General features: G+C 43.8%; 1 pseudogene; it reads left to right on the top strand.

The window, feature by feature from the left end:
* Positions 1–1409: 1409 nt before the first annotated feature.
* LOC120844588 lies at positions 1410–4997 on the top strand (annotated as a pseudogene).
* The last annotated feature ends 2715 nt before the right edge of the window (positions 4998–7712 follow it).

Raw genomic sequence — 7712 nt, 5'->3', positions numbered from 1 at the left:
AGTCGTACTCAGAACGACATAAATTATTTCGAATTATTTGGTGCAACCCCCCCTGACAGGTATATTTCAACTAATATTTCAGCCTATTTTTTTTAAAAAAGTGCTCGCGATAGGTATGTAGTTAATGGTTATTCCCTCTCATTTTCGTGTTTGCACTTTAAAAAGGGCTTAAATGAAAAAAAAAAACATTTTTGTTTTTATTGTTTTATTTATGTCTACTAACAAGTCTGCCAATGGGAAGGCGTTGGCTATTATTCACACTTTCAATGAATAAATGCAAGTAAATACTCTTCCTGTCCCAAACGGGCGTCAACCGCCCATTTGGGATCTCATTAGTGAGATAAAAAAAATAGCTTGGTACGTTCCACCCAATTCCCCATGATCATTCACGAGACAGGTAACATAGCAATTTACATAAACAATTGATAACACAAGCGAGTGGGTAGCGTGTAGCAGCCAACATTGAGTGTCATTTAATAATGACACTCAATGCTGGCTGCTAAATGCCGTAATTCGCCTGATTATCTTGTTGAAATTGTTTCTCTCTGGCCAAACGAGTTTGCAAAAGCTAGTCATAGTCATGCATTTTTAAAGGGAAGGCTACAGGTTCAGTTCCGATGCATAAATGGCTTGCTTTCAAGCAAGGTGCTTTCAAGTCAGCTCAAAACACTAAAAAGCCATTTCCTGTGCCGATGGTAATACACCTGCAACGCGATCATGTGCACAACCCCCGCATTTTAGTTCACGCGCTTTCTTCAACCGTACAACGTTGTACCGTACAACATTGAACAGATCAGTCTGTCTATGCTGGAAAAAGCGGTGGAGAAACTGCATCGTGACGTCGCCGGTGGGAAGAGCCTAATCTCCATCGCCAACAAACTACATCGGAAGAAAACTGCACCATGACGTGTCTGGTGACGTCGCCGAGCAGTGGCGATCGAGTTTAAACTACATCGTTGTTTTCCCTACAGGGAATCTCGGAGAATCGCCGTGTAGGCTAGCGCACACCAGCTCGGAGCACGTGGAGCGAAGGCTCGCGCTGCAGAGCCCCGGGATCCTGGGATGGATGGATGGAAGGATGGATGAATACGGCTGAGCCCTTTGGATCGGGCGGTAGCTTACGCCACCTAGCCATTTTGTTTTACCATTTAAGCTTAGAATATTTAAATGTGAAATCTATATTCACTCCTCAGTGCAAAAAAAGTGAGGCTATGAAACCCCCTTGCCATCAGTGAATAAGAAAATACCTAGTCTTCTCTCGATTTCTGCCACCATTCACTTAATCTTTGCTTGGTAATCTCTACAGTGTCAGCATCTACAAGTGCACTGACTGCACTCGGCGTCCGCGCGGTGAGGAAAGCCTCGTCAATGCTGACGTGCTGTCGCCCGGCTCGACTACGCCCACTGCCATGGGCAGTGACGAACATCCTGCAAGTTCGGCTGCTACTCTGACAAAGCTGCTTTTGAAAGTCGACCGGCTGGAAGCTACAGTGATGTCACATAAGCTCAAAAACGCTGCTATGAAGCTGGAACTGAAAAACAATAACTCATTGGTCATGAAGCGCCTGGACTTCGTGAATACAAACCTTGCGAAAGCCCTCGACGCTTTGTTGACCATTCAACCAACAGGGCCGGGCTATGCCAGTGTGGCGGGGAATGCAACGAGGCGAACTGGGGATGAAACGCCGCCTGTTCGTCCCAACGCTGTAAACAAGGCACCGGCGAACAACGAGACCCAACGACCTTCCAGACAGTCCACTTCTGCTTCCACCGCACCTTCAACGCACTCGGATAACGTCAATCCGAGCTCAGGCAAACGCAACCAGCCAGAAGACGGCTGGAATGAGGTTCGACGCCGGCGGAAGGCAGAAATACGAGGGGGTGCCAGAAAGTCGACGACTCTGAGGACCGTTCCCCGGGGTCCTGCCCGGAAAGCATTGTTCGTAACAAGGATGAACCCGGATACAACCGCAGAAGACATCGAACAGTTTGTGGCTGATGTGGTGAAGGACGACACGCTCGTATGTACAAGGCTTAAAAGCAAGTTTTCTGCATACTCGTCTTTTCACGCCGCAGTAAGTGCTGACACGTTTGATATTATTAACGACCCACTAGTTTGGCCTGAGGGGTGTCTTTTTCGTCAGTTTCGTGGTGTACTAAAAACCGACGAACTTGCTAATGCAGACACGGGGGAAGCTTAAAATTTTATCAATCTACTACCAAAACGTAAGGGGCCTTCGCACTAAGGCCGATACGTTCTCTGAGGGGGTTGCGCTTTGAGACTACGACGTGTATTGTATTACAGAAACTTGGCGACTAAGTGACATCTCATCTTATGAATATTTTTGTGACAGCTACTCCATATTTCGCCGCGACCGCATTACGGAGTTACCGGACAGAAGTACGGTGGTGGTGTACTCACAGCCATACGCAACAACATTACGGCAGTTCGTCGCTTGGACCTCGAAAGCTATGAAGAATGTGTTTGGCTTGAAGTGAAAACAGGCGGACCCAAAAATCTTTTAATAGCAAATTATTATATACCCCCGTCTCTCGATTCCAAGGAATTTGAGCAGGTTCTGATCAGTTTATCAGAAAAACTCGACTCCGCCAACTTTAACGTGATCATTGTCGGCAATTTTAATGTACCTGGTACGTGGTGGTCTAGCGAAGATTCAGAGTCAAGCTGTCGCAAAGGAAATCAGCTCTTAAATTTTGTTCACTACAACGATCTTTACCGCGGCGAAGTTCCTTCAAACGTATGGGGAAACGCTCTGGACGTTCTTTTTACTAATCTTGAAACTTACAATATTGAAATAGTGAGCAATCCAATTGTTTCCGCCGATATATGGCATGTTCCATTTTCCGTTAAGGTAGACGTGCTAGTCACGTCCGTGAAACACAAAAACATATATCGGTTTGATTACGCCAACGGCTCATATCTTGACTTTTATCTTTTCCTTGCTGCGTACGCGTGGGACGACGTCCTTCGTTTACACTCGATTGACGAGGCGGTCACTGCTTTGACCAATATTTTGATGACCGGCATGCACAGCTTTATACCTCGTAAACAAACTGATCGATCAAACAGATATCCCCCCTGGTTCTCTCGCGAATTAAAACGCGTAATGCGCAAAAAGTTACATTTGCACCGTCTTTACGGCACTACTAACAGCAACGAAGTTTATGACAGGTTTAAAATATGCCGAGCCGCGGTTAAAGAACTGTATAAGCGCGATAAAGAGGCTTATCGTAGACAAGTCGAAGGAAGTGTTTCCAAGCGTTTCCAAGATTTTTGGCAATTTGTTAAAAAGCATACTCGAGATAGGTCGAGTCCTGCTTCACTTATGATTGACGGAGCATATTCTTCTGATCCTGATAAGATATGCAATCAATTCGCAAAGTTTTTCCTGTCCACCTATTCATCAGTCAGTGTCGAAAACACAGAGATTTTACTAACTGCTCATATACATTTTCCTCCTCCGACAATTGACCTTGCCGACGTTGTTTGGGCGATTCATCAGCTCCCATCTAAAAAATCTTGTGGCCTTGATGGCATACCGAATTTTATAGTTAAGGGGTGTGTCGACATACTGGCTCCCATTCTACACCACATATTTTCTATGTCGCTGAAGCAGTCTATCTTTCCGACCGCCTGGAAAAAGGGCTTGGTAATCTCTCTTCCTAAATCAGGCACCTCAACGAATATCACAAACTATAGACCGATATCATTGCTTTCCGCATTTTCGAAGGTATTCGAAAAAATCATTCATAAGCATCTAACACACTGTTTTAAGCGCTTAAAACTCGAAGTTCAACATGGTTGTTTGAGCGGCAGGTCTGTTGAAACAAATCTTGCATGTTTTTTAAATGATGTTGCCCCCAGAGTCTGTTCTCGAGAGCAAGTTGACGCAGTGTATTTTGATTGTAGCAAGGCATTTGATCGTGTAAACCACAAGTTACTGTTACACAAACTTTCTGTTTCTGGTCTCAGCGACGAGTGCACGTTCTTGGTTTCAAAGTTATCTTTCTGCAAGAGAAAACTGTGTCGGCTACGCAAATGTTAGGTCTTGTTTTTTTCCTGTGCCATCTGGTGTACCCCAGGGTTCCAATCTGGGACCTCTTCTTTTTAATATATGTGTTAAAGATGTCCAAAACATCATTCGCCATTCGAGCCTCTTGCAGTTCGCTGAGGACCTCAAGATCTATAAACATATTGCGTCATTAAATGATTGTGCTTTACTGCAGGAACATATCAACGCCATCTGTCTATGGTGTAAAGATAACGGGCAGATCTTAACATTGGAAAAACAAATATAATATCTTTCACGCGTAAGACTAATCCAACTCACTTTTTGTACTACTCAGAAAATGTGTCGATTACTCGAGTTACGATTGTGAAAGATCTGGGAGTGATGCTAGACTCTAAACTCAACTTTACCTCGCACGCGACATACGTTGTGAGCTCTTGTTTTCGTCTTCTCGGTGCAATTTCAAGATTTAGGAAGTGTTTTTCAAGTGTTCACCTTTTCTACGTACTTCACCGAAACATAGTTCTTCCAAAACATGACTTCTGCACTGTGATTTGGAACAGCCTTAGTGCTACAGCTTCCAATAATGTGGAACGCGTAAAGAAAAGATTTGCCAGAACTTATCATTTTAGATCCCCATCACACGATCTATATGATTACAACGAAGTGCTTAGACAATTGCAAATCACTAACCTTGCATCAAGACGATGCTCGCGCGACCTTTTATTCTTGTTTAAATGCATACATTCTAATCACGATATTAGCTCTCTGGTCACATCTATTAACTACCATATACCTGGTAGAAATGTTCGTTCTAGTCACACTTTCCATGTCAATTACAGCGATTTCACGTCACCCTCGGGCCGACTGCAAAACTACTTCAATCATCTGGAATCAGATGGCATTGACATTTTTAACCCTAACCATTCTCATTTTAGGAAGTGCTTGCTTCATGTATTGAAATAATGTTCATGCTTTGCAACTATTGAATTCCTGTGTTTTTCCCTAGAGGTGTGTGAGGCGATCATACTTTTCTGGTTTGTGTTTATATGCTATCTGAAATGTTACTGACAAGTGCACCAATGTATAGGCTTTGGCTGTTTTTGGGCACTCAAAATAAACAAACAAACAAACAGTCTTGAAATCCATTCTCCCTTCGCTGTCTCTAAAACCCAATGACTTTATTAAATCTATGTTGTCTTCGGTAGGCATAGGGTGAAGCCCTTTGCAGTAGAGTATCACGTGCTCAGCCGTCTCGTCCTCCTCTCCACAAGCAGTGCACACTGTATCCATTTCCTGGTACTTCACTCTGTATGTTCTGGTTCGCAGAACACCCGTCCTCGCCTAAAACAGCAATGAGCTTCCCCTAGAATTGTCATAAATGCTTTCTTTGGCAATAACTGTTTTGTTTAATCTATAGCTCTCCAGAGCCGTCTTTGTCTGCATTCCCTCTAGCCACCGATCTCTTTCTGTGGCCTTAACTCTCTTCTTAACTGAGACTTGCTCCTCCGTATCTTCGCTATAGCCCAAAAACTTTCGTCTTAATTTCCTAGTGCGCTGTCTCCACTTTGTGTCTACACTCCTCATGTATAAATAGCTGAAAACCTTTCGTGCCCATTGCTCCCCATTCATTTGCCTCAACCTATCCTCAAATTCTATCTTGCTCACCGCTTCCTTGCTCTCAAATGACGCCCATCCCATGTCTCCTTGTACTCCCTGGTTTGGCGTTTTGCGATGTGCCCCCAAAGCCAGTCTACCTACTCCGCGCTGTTTTATTTCTAGTCTCGCATGCACTTCGGAATTCATGCATAGCACTGCGTTTCCAAAAGTCAGGCCAGGCACCATGACCCCTTTCCAAATCTCTCTCACCACCTTATACCTGTTGTAATCCCAAAGTGCTCTATTTTTCATTACAGCGGCATTTCTGTTGCCCTTACCTATTATATACTTTTCATGCTCTCTGAGATATTCTGCACCATCAAATATACATACTCCTAGATACTTGTTCTTACTAACTCTCTCAACTGTAATATTCTGTATCTTCAGCCTCTCAACTTCATCCTCGTTAAAAATTATGACTGCTGATTTTTCGCTACAGAATTTTAAACCTAATTCCTCTCCTTCCCTACCACAGATGCTCATTAATTCCTGCAACTCTGTCCTGTTGTTAGCCATTAGTACGATATCAGCCCCATACATCAATCCCGGTAAGGATTGCTGAATTTTTTGGCCTAGCTTACTGTAATAAAGGTCGAATCCAAGCCCACTCTTCTCTAGTCTATCCTCCTATCCTCTCAGATACAACATAAACAGCAAAGGCGATAACGGGTACCCCTGCCTAAGGCCTCGTCTTATCTCTATTTTCCCTGTCGCCTTTCCTTCCCATGTTATAATCACCTTGTTATCTTTGTAAATGTTCCTTAATAGTGCTGTTAGTCCTTCATCTAGGTTTAAGCTCTCCATTATGTCCCACAGGTTCCTTTGGTTCACATTGTCATAGGCACCCTTGATATCCAGAAATGCCAGCCAGAGCTGTCTGTTTTCTTTTTGCGCTATTTCTATACACTGTGTTAGAGAAAATAAATTGTCCTCCAACCTTCTTTGTTTCCGAAACCCGTTCTGTAACTCGCCCACTATGCCCTCGCAATCTACTTATTCCTCCAGTCTGTTCTTTATAATCTGCATTACCAACCTGTAAATAACCGGTGTCACGGTTATGGGACGATAATTCCTAATATCAGACTTATCTCCCTTTCCCTTATATATCATACTCATCCTACTAAGCCTCCATTCATCTGGCATATTTCCTTTTGTTATCATGGTACTCAGTACCTCCCCTAGTTTTGCCTTAGATTTAGGACCCAAATTCTTTACCAGCTTGATAGGGATACCATCTGTGCCTGTCGACGTGCCACTAGGGACTCTTCGTTCCGCCTTTTCCCATTCTCTTTGTCCAAAATCCGCGATGTCACAAACTGGACTGCTACTTCCTTCGGTTCTCCTATGTTCCACATGTACCCGTTCCCGAAATTTCTCCTCCATCAATGCTCCTATATATTGTATCGCATCATCTCCCTCTAATTGATCCCCCTGATGCGAGAGTATGAACCTCTGTCTAGCTTGCGTCGTTTCACCGAGTGAGTTCAAGTGCTCACAAAACTTCTTGGCAGCGTTTCTATCTTCCTTACTTACATTACTCATCCATTCCTCACCCTTTCTCTGAATTTTTGCATTGATCAAACTGGATGCCTCTCGGCGACATGCCATAAAATTGTCCCATTTTGTTTTTACTTCCGTTTCGGACTCCCCACTACGCTTGGAATACCTGTGTTCTCTAGAGCTTCCTGACGTTTTTGTATCGCTTGCTTCACTTCTTTGTCCCACCAGCTTTTTGGTCTATGTCCTTGCTTCCCCTTTCGCTTACTCTGAACTTTGTCAAGTTCTAGAGCAAAAAGCCTAGTTAGGCTCTCATAGGTCCAATCTGTATACCGTTGCCCTGAAACTGCTGCCTCTATTCTTTCAACAACTATTTCCAACTCTTTGTCGCTGCAGAAAGTTTGCTTTGAATTATGTTGTCTAGTTTCAGCATTTACTTCTCTGGCTCAATCCCCACCCCTGCCCGTTTCGATCTGGATGAGCATCGTTCAAGCGTGCGGTCATGTATCACTACTGCGTGGTGCA

Source organism: Ixodes scapularis, unplaced genomic scaffold (assembly GCF_016920785.2).
Source record: "Ixodes scapularis isolate PalLabHiFi unplaced genomic scaffold, ASM1692078v2 PGA_scaffold3__209_contigs__length_174095766, whole genome shotgun sequence".
NCBI lineage: Eukaryota > Metazoa > Arthropoda > Arachnida > Ixodida > Ixodidae > Ixodes > Ixodes scapularis.
Note: the sequence above shows the minus strand (reverse complement) of the source record. Positions and strands in the feature narration are given on the sequence as shown.